Source organism: Rousettus aegyptiacus, unplaced genomic scaffold (genome assembly GCF_014176215.1).
Source record: "Rousettus aegyptiacus isolate mRouAeg1 unplaced genomic scaffold, mRouAeg1.p scaffold_m13_p_8, whole genome shotgun sequence".
In the NCBI taxonomy this organism is placed as follows: Eukaryota; Metazoa; Chordata; class Mammalia; order Chiroptera; family Pteropodidae; genus Rousettus; species Rousettus aegyptiacus.
The window spans coordinates 82,583,741-82,599,834 of record NW_023416311.1 but is presented as its reverse complement, the minus strand read 5'-3'; the positions used below and the strand labels follow the sequence as shown (position 1 = coordinate 82,599,834).

The window sequence follows — 16,094 nt, the reverse complement described above, 5'->3', positions numbered from 1 at the left end:
CTGGTCTGGGTCCAGCCATGAACTCCGGAGGTCCCTGGTTGATCCATGCTGGCTATACAGGCAACAGAATTCTGCCTTTGAAACCCTGGCATTGTCTTGCGAGGACTTTACATGCAAATTTGTATGAACTGCTTTTTTACCTGTTTACTAACAAATATTTAATTAAGTGTCTGCAGAATTTGGCTGATGTTTCCTTTTACCGTAACCAGTTAACATAATTGTAGAGAAGTTGCTAACACTCTCCATTTACCACTTCTTTGGTGGCTCCCATTTTAGCATCAGTAATCTGGCTCAGGTCAATTTGTAAGACCTACTCACTAGAATGCCAGTTTCTGGAAGAAACTTACCTGATTTACATAAGTATCTATGAAATGGTTGAAAATGAAAGGCATCTGGGAGATGGAGTTTTGACATAAAAATACCAGCATTTCAGGAAAAAATGGCACAGGGTAACTAAATTCAGAAAACACAGGACCTATGACTTCCATGCTTACAAGGGTGTGGCTCCCTCCCCAAGGTCTGGTTCTTAATTGCAGACCCAGTGATGGGACGCGACCAGCCTCCATAAGCCACATCTTACAAACTACTAAGATCCATTAAGACCATGTTCCCTGCACCTGGGAAATACTCACTTGGACTCTTGAGGCAGGGCTATCTGCTCAGAATCACTTGGGGTGCTTGTGGCAAATGCAAATTCTTCATCACATTCCAGACCTCCCGAATTGGCACCTGTTCTTATGGGGCCCAGGTATGTAGATTTTAAACACATTTTCCAGAGGTTCTTATCTATTTAATGACAGTGAACTTGAGACAGCATAAGGACTTGGGCCTAGGGCTGAAGGAATGCCACCAGCTGGCCAATAGGAGCACTGGATAAACTGGCTACAAGAATGCCACTACCCCATCACTCCATACACAAAAACGCAGAAGTAGCTGCATTATTATCTCCCTTCTAACCCTTTTCTTCTTACAGATGTCTCAACCACTGTAAACCACTGTTCCACATGTGCAGTTGATCAAGGTTTGACCGCTATGCAACCTATCTCCGGTGGCGATAATGAGCAGTCTGCCTTCTTGCCCCCATAGCAAAGGCGCGAACACAGTTTCCAGGCGATTAGTGGGTAAAGAAAGCCTACTTTTGCCCCAAAGCCCACCTTTGCCCCAAAGCCCACCACTTTCTAAAAGCCCGCCTTTTCGAGAGCCTGTTTGTCTACAGCTGATAAAAGCGGCCAAGCAAAGCCAGCTCCGGAGTCAGTTTTAAGGGCTTTCCTTTCCTCTGTGCTACCTCCCTTATGTTTGAGCGCAAACTTAATAAAATCTGTAAATGTTTCTGGGGTTTCCTCTCCATTTCTGTCTTGGGGAACCCAAGAACCTAAATGCTGGTAACAAACAGCAGCAGTTCAGGGGAAATAAAGAAGCACTACTAAATTAAAGAGTCACAATAATTGTCAAAATACATCCTGATTCAGAAACATTAAACTGTGGGTGAAATGTGCATCTTAGTATAAAAGCAAAGTAGTATCGCATATTTGTAGATTAACCAGACCCTCACTGCCTAAATGAAGATATAAGGCAAATATAAATGTGAGTTTTCTTTTTGTGTCTTGGAGCAAGCCAATGGAGATATTTTGGGGCTAGGAAGTCCCTCAAGTCACATTAAGCTGGTTTTGTTGTATCCGCCAGCCTCCGAAAGACACATGGACAACCAGAACTCAGGGAGTTATAGAAAACACACTCTTTATTCAGCCAGCTGGGTCTGCCAGGGGTACACAGACCCCAAATTAAGCAGTCCCGAAATGTAGAGGTACAGGATTTTTAAACCCCAGATCCCATTCTTCATTCTGTCTAAACACAAAGGTCTATCTTTCTTCTATTCACTACCTGTCAACTCACAGGTCAGGTGTGTAAGTGGGGGTACAAAGCAGAAAGCTTATTGTTAGAATGTTATGTTCCTATGGGTGACAGCCTATGTTCCCATGGACATAGCCATGTTCCCATGGGCGTAGCCAAGTAGTAATTTTCATGCAAGTAATAAATTTCTAGCAGTCATTTTTCAGCCATTACAGTTTTAAGTTGACTGTATCTTTGAGTCACAACTTACCTCCCCTCACTGCACCCCCCATGTTCTTCGACAGGAAGGAGCTCTCTTCATTGTGAGATTTAAATACTGAGAATTAGAGTGAAAGTAAATAGCACCACCAAAGCCCCTTCTAAGAAAGTCGATGGCAAGGGAAAACACATAAGCAGGGTTTTTATTCTCAATTACTTCACTAAAAAAGCCACAAGCCTCTTCTTCTGGTAGGCTCAAGCAATGAACCTTTCAAAAGATGAATTCCTGACCTAAAGAGGTCCTTTCCTTTAAAATTCACAACAGAACAGAGCGCTAAGTACAAATAATCTATCTAGTAGTAGTTCTTACATCTCCTGTTCGGTTCCTTTGGGAAAATATACTTTTTATTATTCTCTAGAAAATATTTCTTTAAAAAGTGGGATAGAAATGGTGTACTTCCCCTTTTACAAACAAAACTTTTCAAAATTTTCGGTTTTTAAACTCTCCTGGTCAATCAGTGATATCTCTTGAAGATACCTTGAGGGCAGAGACTGAATAGACTGGGAAGGTTGGGGTAAGGGAGTGCCAAAGAAATAGAAAATATGGCTTCAACCCTCAAGAAATAGAAGTTCTCACTTAGGAGGCAAAAACATGCAACGAACAAGACGATTATATCTCTGAGTGAAATTCTGGAAAGCTTTCATTCATATTGTTGATTATCAATCCGTTAATAGCTGTGTCCCACAGTTGCTAAAATCAACTATAGAAAAAATGCTGGAGGTGAAGTCAAAATCAAAGGGAGTGAAGGATCGTGGTGGGAGCAGCATTCCAGGTTGAGTATTCCAGATTCAGGTAAAGGTACACAGAGGGAGAAGAGAGGATAAAGGATTGCAGGCAGCAGCAGAATCCTGGCCGGCATGGATCATTTAGACCAAGCGCCTTGCCATCCTTCACCACCTACCAGTGTGTTAACTTGGTCAGATCACCTTCTTGAGTGTGTCTTCTTGGTTTTAAAAATGAGATGATTAGATCTCTCTAATACGGATGCTTTGAGAATTGAAATGTACAATGCCTGGTGGTAAATAGTAGACATTAAATAAATGGGTAGTTTGCCTTCAGAGTAGAGAATGATTAAATGTGAAACTGGTGAAATTAGAGAAGGGGTCAAGGTTTCTGGCAAAAAGAAAGGGAACCCCAAATGTTTAAGCCTTGTAGTGCTTACCCAGGAGATTAAATCCACACCACCATATAGAAGCTTTCTTACTTTTCAGATATTGCAAACAAAAACGTTGCATGTTGCTGACCACAGCACACATAGAAATCTTGAGCAGTCAAAATTATTGGACACAAATTTCAATTGATAAGCTGACCCAATACTATAGCCACGAAGATTCTAAAACATAAGTATAATTTAGAAAGCAAAATGAAAGAATATCCCCAAAGAAAATAAAAATGTCTACATTATTATTTAAGCAAGTGATTTCTGATGATGGAAACATTAAAAAAAAAAAAAAAATCTCTCGCCTGACATGGACTTTATATGTTAGATCTCAATGCACTTTAGACACTCTATCTGTGTTCCTTCCTCCAGGTGGAGGGGAGAAGGTTTTGTCACTCAGTTTTTCCACTTCTGTTTTATAGAGAACTCTGTCAGGGAAGCAGATGTCACCCTCAAATTAGGATGATTTTGGAAAGAGTTTATTTACAGAGTGACTATTTGCAGAAGTGTGGGCATAGAAGAAGCAGAAGAGATAGCACAGTGGCCAGCACTAGTGTCTGCAGAGCAGTTATCATTCCTAAGCCTGAGGCATTGAGGGGAGGAGTCCCATAGGAGGGGTGTACATTGAGAGAAGATGTAATCTTCAATTGAGGGACACAGTCTGAGGTGACCTTACAGGAAAAGAGCCAGGGGAATAAATAGAGAAGAGTAGCAAAATATGCTACCCCTAAAAATGCCTCTTTGGCATAAGAATTATTTTGAGCTGATTATTTTGGGGAACAGCAGACATAAGAAAAGTTCTGAAAACAGAGTAGAAGTTACTCTTTTCTGAGGGATATTTGCACTTACATAGGAAATCTCCATTTGTAAAAGGTGGCTTCAGCAGAGGGGGCAGGAATAGAAGGATGACTCTAAATTACAAAGAACCTTGTCAATGGAGAAGACATCTGCTTAAACTGTATTAAATAAAACCCTTTTCCTTATTTACCTTGCTTTGCCTGATAATTTCCCTATAACTGGCTTCTTCTCACAATTCCCCCCCCCCCTTTTTTTGTCTAAAGATAAAATTTAAGCTGGAGTTCTAAGCCGCCTTGGAGAGATACTAATTTTTCACTGGGTAGCTTCCATGTGTACATAATGTATACATGTTAATAAACTTGTTTGTTTTTTCTCTTGTTAATTTGTCTTTTATTAGAGGAATCTCAGCTAAGAACTCAGAAGGGTAGAGGGACTTAAGCTTCAACATATGAACTGGGGGTGGGGGATACAATTCAATCCATAACAGTTGGCCATAGGGTTTATACCACTAATCTCTTTAAATGGTTACTATGAACATGTAGGTAATTAGAGTAGCTCTCAGAACCTCCAGAACCTTTCATTTTGATTTAATTGCTCATCACATTATTCTTCCAAACATTCTTTTTTGATATTGGATGTCTACCTCTACCCGTCTGACCATAGGGCCCTTGAAACACAAAGACTGTGATCTTTGTCATTGATTTCCATGTGTCAGATTCAGTGAACTTCATTCTAATCTAGAGCTTTATTCAATCCTGTGAATAACTCTGCATTCTTACCAGTAGCAGGAGTCAAAAAATTCCCTTTTTACTGATTTTTCTAATTTGAGTTTGGTTTCTACCATTTGTGACCCCCACTCCTGACAGTCTTGACTAGAGACTAGACTAGAGAGCATTTATTTATGAGAATTTTGTTCTAGTTACGTAGGCACAGGAAAAAAATTAGAAATGTCACTCTTAATCAAGATTTGAGGCCAGTTTTCTAAAATAGCCTATTCTTATCCCCAACAGATGGTTCTACCTTCAGATCCATAGAGCTGGGGAGGACACAGCACCCATTTGGTGACCACTGCAGCTAGTCATGATGTTTCTTAGCACTGACCTTTATATATGTATACTGACCTTTATATGTGTATACATGTATACTGTCGCTGTCCACATTCATCATTCACAAGATCACTCAAGTATTGGAAAAGGGTTAATCTTAGATTCCTCTTGCCACACTCCTTCTTGATGAGATGGATGGTTTGTGACCAAGATGATCTTGAGACAACAGCAGCTTCATCAACCTTCTAATAAAATGCTTTGAATACATTGCCTCAGAGACTACAGACAGCTACTGTGCTAAATTATTCACCCTGACTTTTACTGGGTACTTTCCTCCCATTTCAGTTACTTGGGATTTTTATAGAAAATTAGCTGTGGGAATTCGAATGCTCCAAGTGCCTGGTAATAATCTGATCTGAATAGTGAACTCAGCATGGGCTGATTCTGGGACAAGCCAGAGTGTTCTCAAAAGAATTCATGAGGGGCTGCTCTCTGCTGCAGAGAAAGCTAGAAACATGTTTATACAAAATGATGTGATTTATTTGTGAGAATTCTGTGCTATTTACATAGTAGTAGAAAAAAATTAGAAATGTCACTCTCAATCAAGATTTGAGGCCAGTTTTGAAAAAGAGCAATCAGTCTTTTCATAAATGCTTTGATTGTCATCTAGTGGGGCTATGAAAATGCTTTTGAACATCTTTATTATGCTACAAAGAAATTTTGACATACAGCCATACACAGAATGGCTAAAAGCTTGGCTCGGTACTTTACTCTGTGCCAGGTATAGTCATCCCTTGGTATCCACAGGATTGGTTCTAAGACCTGCAGTGAATACAAAAATCTATGAGTGCTCAAGTCTCATACAAAATGGCATAATAGTTACATATAACCTGTGTACATCTTCCTGTGTTCTTTAAATCATCTCTAGATTACCTAATGCAACATAAATGCTTTGTAAATAATTGTCATACTGTATTATTTAGGGAATAATGACAAGAAAAATGTCTGTATATGTTCAGTACAGATGCAACTATCGTAGGGCTAACCTCATAGTACAGGTCAGCAACAACATAACTTTTTCCAAATATTTTTCATCCATGGTTGATAGAATCTGAGGACATGAAGCACACAGGTATGAAGGGCCGACTATACTGTGTTCTGTTTCTGTTTATTAGCTCGTCTAATGCTAACAACAATCCAAATGTCTGTATTATCCCCATTTTCAAGTGAGGAAGCTGAGGCTCTTAGATTTTAAGTGACACGGTGAATTTAACATAGCTTCTAAAAGGTGGTTTGATTGCAGAGTCTGGTTCTTCATGAAAAGCTAAACTAAGGTTAGGCCATGTTTGAAGCAGAAAAAAATAAGTATTAAATTCTTTAGTTTGTTTACACTCCATAGTTAATGCTGATTGTTTCTTGAGTTTTCTTTTATTAAGACCAATAGTGCCCTTAAAAAGAAGAAAATAGTATTGGATCCCCCCAAACTCACTGCATTATGTTTTACGTGTCTGCTCAGTCTCACTTGAGTCACATCTACAGTACTTATCTCCTGGTGTGAGAACTTGAGGGTGTCTAAGTTTGAGGGCCTAAACTATAGATACTAGATTTTCAGACATGTGTGGATGGCCAGCGAGATAGCAAGACTCACCCTTTAGGGCAGAGAAAGTAATTTATAAAAACTTGGCTCAAGGATGGGAGGCCAGCATCAGGAGAGAGCTCAGTTAGAATTTTTGGGATTTGCTCTTTTTGCAATTCCCCCGGAACAGGTGCCAGAGTCCTTGGGAGACGAAGCAGTAAAATGAAAAAAATCAGGAGCCTTTTCGCTCATCTCTGTAAGAGATGGAAAGCAGAAGGCAGTGTAGCCCAGTACTGCCGCACTTCAGTGAGGGGCTTGGCCAATATGTCTCTGAAATAGAGCAGGCAGGGTCTGTCCTAGATCTGGCACTGAGAGGCAAGAGTCACCAAAGCAGGAGAGAAGGAACTAAGCAGGTCCCATGTTGCGGCTACAAGAACTTGCAGGAGGAAACGGTACTCTCTATTTATAGCCAAGTCATCTCCATTCCCACACTCAATACACCCAGGAGCTTTCTCAACTATTTGGGAGAATTTTGAGGAAGCTGGACTGATCAAATATGTGTGTGAGTGGGTTGGACCTAGAGAAATACAGTCCTGTTGCCATTAATAAGATTCTGATGTCTTGGGAAATTCAGATAATTAAGAAAGTAAAACTTGTTTAGCTTTTGAAACTTTTTTTTTTTTTTTTTTGAGAAATACGCAAAGAAAGACAAGTAAGGCTCTTTCCAGCTTAGACCTTAGGTGAAACCCTTGGGTCTTTAAAGATCTCGTTTGATATACCATTCTTCTTTCCCATGCCTTTAGTGTCTGAAACTTTCTCTAACTTTAGGTCATAGAAACAGAAGAGGATTTTTTTTTAACCACAGCTATGAGTAAGTAGATCTTTAAAAGTATGTCCAGTTCATTGTAAAGAAATGTAGTTAGTAAGGATATATCTCAATATTTATGGATCACAGATATCCAATAGCCTATTGAGTAGCTATTAATTTGAAAACACAACATAAATCCATCAATGTCATACTCAGTATTTTACAGATCCAACTACCCTGAAAATATATAAATTCACCAGTCAATTGCTTGCTGTATAGCATCAATCAAATGCCACACTGTATAGAAACTACATAAAATTATACCCTCTGAATTGTCTTAAGTAACAGTACCGATGATGCTGAATTCTCCTGGTGTTCCAGTCACTTCCTAAATTCTCCCACTTTGTGACTTTTCATCATGGGCAACTCAAAGAGATTTGGGTTCTAGTGGGTTATCATTAGCAAGTCATAATCTCCTTAGTACTTAATTTCTTAAGTACTTAGTACTTAATTTTCACTCTTTCTAGAGATCAAATGCATGACAGGAGTTTTATTTTACCCAATGTATTTACTATGACCCAGGCATGGTAAATGGAAACATAGAAATAAGAAAACAAGGAGAATTGAATTCTACATATTACATATCTAGAGCACCTGGAGTAATTCAGAGCCTACAAGTGACTTATTTTAGTGCTTCAGGGACATTTTGGAAGAAAAATTTGAATGAAGATCTCAATGCCAGTATTTCAAAATTGAATTACAAATTCATGATACTGCAGCAAAATATTCATTGATATTTCAGCTTCTTCTTAGTCTGTTTGTTTTCCTGTTTAACTGTCCCTGTCAACAGAGAATACTTCAGGGCTTATGTAATAATGGAAACTAAAAATTCAGAACTCACAGATTTAAAAGAAATAGAAAAGTTCCACTCAAATTGGTGTCCAGCAGTTTCCACCTCCAGGGATGAATGGAGGATAAACTAGCTATCAGAACTGTGCTCCCAACCCCCAACCCCAGGATATGTGGCTTTGCAAAATCTCTTGGCAGTCAGGTAAGTACAGATCAATCCCTGATGCAGTCACATGAAATTCTACAGTTGTTCCTTCTATGGCTAGGGTGTTAGAGGACTGTTTTCCTTTTATTTTGAAAAACTTATATGTTCAGTTCAAAATAGCCTAAATTGGATGTTGTAATGAATCTGTGTTTTGGAGCACTAGAATTTCTTTGGGACTATGCCTCCCCCAATCTCAGGCCATGGTGTTTGGTGAAGTAGTCCCATCCTGTATCCTTGGGTAGGGATGTGTGTATGTGTGTATAGGAGGGTGTATTGTATTTCGGTTATATGTATTGGTGTATTACAAATAACCCCCAAACTTAATGATTTAAAACAACAGACACCATCTCACAGCTTCCATGGATCAGGAATTTGGGGGCAATTTTTTACATCTGCCTTTGCCTCAAGATCTCTCACAAGATTGGAGTCAAGGTGTCGGTCAGGGCTGTAATCATCTCAAGGCTCAGCTCGGGGGAGATCCATTTCTAAGGTCATTCATATGGCTATTGGCAAGCCTTGAGTCCTTGCTGGCCTTTAGAAAGAGCCATCAGTTTCTTGCCACGTAGGCCTCTCCATAAGGCAGTTCACAATATGGCAGAGTGAACAAGATGGGCTTTTTGTAATTTCAGAAGTGACATCCCATCACTTGTCCTGAATTCTATTCATTAGAAGCGAGTCCGGCCTATACACACGGGCATGAAAACCAAGCAACAGGAACCAATGGAGGCCCCCTTAGAAGCTCTACCACAAGGTATGTTCACAAGCCTGGGGAATCGTCTGGAGTGTTCCATTTCTCTGGCCACAATGACTGGATCATGAATGGGCACATGATCCAGGTCAAGCCAGTGGGACTTAACCCTGGGACTTTGGCCAGAATTCTTAGGAAAGACTCCTTCTCTTTTCTCTGGGATATCCAGGATGTCAGCCTGAGCCTCAGTAGCCACCTTTATCACCAACTTGGAAACAAGGCCAACATAGAGGAAAATATGACCAAAGCATGAAAGTGAAATATTCCTGGTGCCATTGTTTGACTACCTCGGTCCAGGTGTATGTAGAGCCAGTTCTATCCCTGGGTTTTCTGTTACTTAACCCAATAAAATGCTTCTCTTTTTTGGTTAAGCCACCTTGAATAGGGTTTCTGCCACTTGATGTCGAAAGACTTCTTATGTACAGATGCAGTTTAATAAAGATACTATAATTATTTTAAAAATTGTGTCTGGTGAAACAGAATCAGCAAAATCTTAGAGTTGGGTGGTGATGACAGACCAAATGACTTCTTATATTCGTAGTAAACTATTTGCGCAGTATCTTAAATTTATTGTGCCTGGACCAATGAGAGAATTTCAACTTACTTTTCCTAAGTCCTTGTTATCTAAACAGCAAGTAGAATAATTCCTTGTTGCCCTTTAGATGTTCAGCTGGCTCCTTGTGCCTGGTTGAACTTGGTTTTGAGAGTTTTTCTCATAACAGTGTTTCTCAACCAGAGGTGATTTAGCAACGTCTGGAGACATTTGTGGTTGTCATAACTGAGGGTGGAGATGTGCTACTGTCAGCTAATGTGTAGATGCCAGGAAGTTACTGTCATGTAATGGGTAGAGATCAGGGATGCTGCTAAGCTTTCTACAATGTACAGGACTGCTCCCCACAACAATAAATTATCTAGCCCCAAACCTCCATAATGCAGAGGTTGAGAAATCCTGCTCTAAACCTTTGGGTAACTTAGCAAATTACAGTGGGAGATTGTGTTAGTTTGTTTCTGGTTAAGTAATAACATAAGGATCAAGCTTGAACATGTCAGAACATGCTGGCTTGAAAGAGAACCGTCTTCATCCTCCCTCCCAAGGAAGGGCCTAAAACTTGAAAGTGACACAACAGAGAATGGGTCCTTAATGTTTTTCAATACCTATTCAAAATTGGACTCCTCAGAAGTATAGTCACATCCTCTGTTCTTTTATCATAGAATAATTTCCATTTTTGGATGATATGGGATGCTGTGTAAGGAAAGAAAACAAATTAGGATCTCCTGATGGGATCCGGTTCTCCATCATGCTTATAGACATAAAACCACATTGAGATCCTGCTTTTAAAGATAGAGGGATTTTTCACCGAGCTGGAAAACAGGGCAAATAGACTTTTAATCTATGGCATTAAGAGTTGAATGGAAAAACCATATGAATAAAAATATAACCCTACTCTTCCTACTTATAGGAAATTTAGTTTTTGTGTGATCACATTGTATTTAACGTCTCTGCTTTCATTCCTTCATGGAGATATGTATTGGGCTCATCTAGTATTGCTATTAATGGACATTTGTTCTTTCATTTGTTTATTCATTTATTTAGTAAATGTTTGCACATTCCTCCAAGTGCCTCACATAGTGAATATTTAATATTCTTTATGCTGGGCTATTATAAGAGATTCTCCAATCTCCAAGAATATGTTCTCGTACCTGGGCCCTCCTGCAGGCTGGGGGCTGTAGGAGGGCTAAGGACTATTATCCAAGGTCCCAGGACTGCCTCACAGAGTGGCTGCAGTTGTATTAAGCAGGAGGGCACATATGAGGCACAAGTGTGGGCCTATGTTCTCCCTCCCAAACTATGTGCTTGACCCGGAGCTGACCATTGGCCAAGCCATGCCCCCCGTGGAGATACATCCACCCAGTAGGGATGCCTCTGCCTTAGCAGAGGCTAGTGGAGGCACCAGGAGGACCCCTACCTAAAATACCCACTGGCTTTTCAACCTGCAGGCAGATGTCTCTGAGCTCCTGGAGTCCAGGCCTTATGGCAGGTTTCCATTATCCACACCTACATTCTGAGTTCACAGGCAATATAATTATCACTTCAACTAAGTCCTATTAAGTCCTACAACTCAACCATAAAAATATAACAGGTGCTTATTAGGCCCTGACACATACTCAAAGACAAATTACATGGATGCTCCACCAGGAGCATGCACTTGTGTCTTCCAGTTGAAGTCCAAGTTGCCTTTAGGTTTTACTGCAGGATAATCATTTGGAAAATAGAGCTGGGATGTTGTGTTTTCCCTCTTGCAGTTAACTGTTAACTAAGACACCAGAAAGATGAGTGATAGAAAACTATCCTGAGTCAAAAGATGAGATCTGAGAAGTCATCTGTAATGAGTCAGGTCCAAGAAAGGTTACCTGAGAGAGTGTCATCAAGCCGACTATATTATTATCGTCCCCTCCTTGACTTCCTTTCTCAGTGAATGACACCACCATCCTCCTCTGTACTCAAGTCAGAAACCTGGATGTTGTCCTTGACCTCCATCTTTCCCTCCCCTGCTTGAAGCATGACCAAATTCTGTCAACTCTATCCCTTTAACATCTTCTATATCATCTCCACCTCTTCACCCTCAAGACTGCACCACTTCAGTCCAGTGGGCACCATCTGCTGTCTGGTTTACATCAGTGAAGCGTATCTGTGATTCCAATCCCTTCTGCAGGCAATGCCCCAAAGAATGTGAAATCATAAGTCTGAAAATGCTGTCCCCCAGCCTATGCTGCTCCTTTGTCCTGAACTTTTTTCCTCCCGTTTTGTCCCTCTGATGACCATCCAGCTACTCAGCTTTATAATTCAGCTTATGTGTCTCTTCATCAAGAAAACCTTCTGCTTTTACCTTTCCAGAAGTGGCCGCTCATGCCCTCTTCTGCACCCTGCTGTGTCCTGAACATACTTCTTTAGCACACCTGTGTCCTCTATACTGGAAACTCCTTCAAGGCTGGGGTGTCCTTTAACCTACAGTGTCTAACATGGCCGCTAGGGCAGGATAGCTGCTTATTAAATGTCTATTGCTTGCAAGAACACTGTTTCATACTTTGCTGCTCACAAAGCGCTTTCAATTAAAATAAAATCAGGATTCTTTTTCTGAGACTTGCATGCTGGCAGTTGGATCAGTCCCTTGCTATCTTTGAGCTTCAGTGTCCCTATATATCAGTATATGATCATACCTATTTGTGGATTAAGGTCTGTGTTCTTCTCCTTGTCTTGCAGCTACTTCTCTAATAGAGGGAGAGAAAAGAATGACCACTTATATATGTAACAAGTAAAAGTGCTGTCTGGAAAAACTAAAAAGTTTATATCACCATTAACCAAATTCAAGTTTCAGTTTCTACTCTTCCACTCCCTCAGATTCAGGTGTCATCTGTGTAGAGTATAAATCATTGTTAAACTGTTTAAAGTTATTTTGAATATATCATACTTACAGGATTTAATAAATCTGAAGGACAACTGGATTCCTGCCATTGTGTTAGAATCTTTCAACTAGATCAAGCTAACTATGATGTGATTATTATGATCATTGTGCTTAGGATGCTGCATTTACCTTTGGTGAGTATCCTTCCTGCTAAAGCCAGGGAATAATTTTATTAAAACATTAAGTGCTTATTGTGTCTTTTCAGTAGCAATGAACACAGTGGTTTGTATAAAGCTTGCTATCCAAATTAAGTAAGGCTTGGCTCTGTCTGGAAGAGTTTGTGAACATCTATTTCATATAGATTAGAACTGAAATACTCATCCAAATTACTGAAAGAGAAGACTAGAAATTAGCAGCATAGAAATACAAGGTCACTCTCAACTGAGAAATCAAACCATCCTTGCATTATGGAGGAAATTAGACTTTCCTTTAAGATCAAGTAGGAAATAAGAGTAGCTGACATTTATTAAACTCTTACCACGTTAAATACTTTGCAAGGAATATTTTATTTTGTTCTTTAGAGAGTCTCATGAAGTTAATATTTGTAATCCCATTTTAAAGAGGAAGAAATTGAGGCACAAGGAAGCAGAATTAGAGAAGTGGTACCAGCAGGATTTGAATTCAGAGAGTTGGTTTCGGATTCCACTCAGTTAACCCTTTCTCTATATGACAACCAGGCAGGGTTGGGTCCACCTCTGCAGATGAATGATTTGACAAATCTGCCCCAGCTCTGCTGTGTTGGGAGACCCCTGGTCCTTGTTCTATAAACATGGGTGAAAGAATTGACACAAGAGTCTGGATTGGCTCTCCCTCCACAGCTAGAAGTTTTCAGACTGCTTGCACAAGAGAGATGGAGTAGACCTGTATGTGTGTGTTGGGGGATAGCGTGTGGGAAGGGGGACACCTTAGGAGACTCTGTACCCTTCCTGCTTTTCTTGGAGCTTCTTCTCATTTTGAAAGCTGACTCATCATTTCTCTATTGAGTAGAAGTGCTGAGTGCTCTCTGGTCTGGGTCCACTGACCCTATTGAGAGTCAAATGCAACCTCTGATTCATCACTCTTGAATCCAAGGCCTCCTGGCCTCTGAAAGACATGCCAGTCAATATCTGGCACAGGAAGCAGAACTCAAACTATAGATCTACTGCTGCATAGTCACTGCTGAACACTTTTGGGCACCCAAAAGAGCACAGGTTTCTAAGCTTCTCTCCATGGAACTTGGAGTTCACGGGAAAATTCCATCACCTACACAGGCAAAAATGAATTTCAGAAATCTGTAGTGATTCAAAGCAAAACAAAACAACCCATATCCCTGGGGGTATTTGAATTTAGCTTCTGATGGAAATGACTATTTTAGTGACATCATACAGCCATGTTTATCTCATCCTGCCATCTCTGATTGAAGCCAGCTCAGTGCTTGTTCCTGGCCAAAACTAACAACTGAACCTCTTTTGCAACATTAATAAGCCATTCTTTTATTTAGTGCTGAAAATCCCTCTAAAGGAACATTTCACAGAACTGTGCTGAGTGTCCTGCTCTTTTATAGGGATAAATTCAGGATGGTTTTAAGGACAGCCAGCTATCACAGAGTCAAAGTTCATAGCATTAAACCGGGCTATTATTTAGTGGGTGTTTCACTTAGTATGTGCTCAGAAAGGTTCCAAATAAAACAATCTGACCAGTTCCTCTTTCACTTCTCTCTCTGTCAACAAACAAATGCTGACTATTGTAGTCCACATGACTGAGTCTATTCTCTACATAAGGCTGTTATTAATGTAACTTTTATCGAGCACTTATTACATGTAAGGCTCACTTCTGGGTGCCATGGATAATGTAAATAAGAAAAAGACAATCTCTTCTTTAGAAGAGACTGAGAAAATGTCACCACATATAGAACATCTGTCTGAAAAAGCCATGTGATAATCACCATTAGCTGAAAGACCTTCGAGAAGTTAGAGGAGGAATCGAGAAGAGAGGAATTTGAACTGGACTTAAAATGATGTGCAGGACTTTCCTGAGTAGACATGACATCAGCAGAGTTGGGCATGATTGAATTATGCTGTACAAGTATTGGGGGGAATAGCCACATTCACTGTCAATGATTGCTGTGATCTGTGAGTTTTAGCTCTCATTGCAAATCCCAAAGACGGCCAGTACAGATTGCACTGTGTGCTGGCCCTCTTTAACAGGGACAAGAAGACCACCCCACCCAAGCCTCCTTTCCTATTGCACAGAGAGGACTTAACCAGGGATCCCGAGAATGCAGACATATCCTTGCTTGGTCCAGCAGTCTGACCTCTGAAAAGGTTAAGAGGCTCATGGCAGTAATGAGAAAATGCTGATCACTGATCCAATGAGTACCTGGTCCCTGGAGCACATTTCCCTTGTAAGGTTCTGCATTCAACCAGTCAAAATCCTCAGTTCCCCTTTGCTTTCCTGGGATATGTTTCTCTTAGCTCAGCTTCCCAGAGATGTGCAGAGGCCAGGGTAGTGGATCCAGCCAAAACATGTCCTTGGCAGAGATGCCAAGGTAGAACTCTGTGGAACAAAGGCGTCTAACAGATAACTGGCTTCCTCTAAAGGAACCTGGAGGGTTGTGGCCACAGTAAGCTGTTGGCCCCAGCGGGTGATGGAAATCGGGCCTTGCAGACTGAGTCCCAGCTTGTCTGTGCATCTCGGTGGCCTTGATGCAGTGAAACCGCACCCTGTCCCTGGCACACACACAGGTTGAATGAGGGCTGGCATAGGATGCTATAGGGCTCCCTCTCAGTGGTGTGGCTTTTCCCAGAAGCCTAGCCAGAACGTGGAGAAGGGGGCTGAACTATTCAGGGGTGCTATATGCTTCAATCACCAGAGGGACCTACTCTAGGCCTGGGAGGGGTGAGAGGATTGGTCATGGTTTCTTTAAAAAGAAAATACACAAGGTTTTTCTATTTAGTCAGACCTCAGGCAGATAAGAATTATTCCTTCCAAACTCAGGGCACTGTCCTTCTGATACTGGAATCACTTTGTTTGCTAACTAAAAAAGCTAAAAATCTCAGGCCTCATGAACCTAAATCTGAGAATGGAACCTGGGAATTTGCAGTTTAAAGCATGCTCCAGTGAGTCCTTTGACCTAGATCAGTAAAATCCTGCCTCTAGCTGCAAATAGAGGATTGAGAAGTTTGTTTTGTATACCAAGCAAGATAGTGGATTCACAGACGACTTAAATAGAATGCAAGACATTCACTCACTTCCCAAAACATATTTAGATCCTGAAGCTGAGGCTCTGTGATAATTTAGATACTAAATGGTTCAGTAACTGTGATGGTACCACACCTACCTCAATTAGTTG

General features: G+C 40.6%; 1 long non-coding RNA gene across 2 annotated transcripts in view; it reads left to right on the top strand.

Moving 5' to 3' along the window:
- LOC107509653 overlaps positions 1-16,094 on the top strand; it is a 91,831-nt gene that overhangs the window by 22,033 nt on the left and 53,704 nt on the right. The window contains exons 2-3 of one of the 2 annotated variants that reach the window (XR_001596603.2): positions 9,181-9,302; positions 12,776-12,897. This is a non-coding gene — a long non-coding RNA (uncharacterized LOC107509653). Of the gene's footprint in view, positions 1-7,397; positions 9,303-12,775; positions 12,898-16,094 lie in introns of those variants that run through there. The other variant, XR_001596602.2, reaches the window with a different exon arrangement.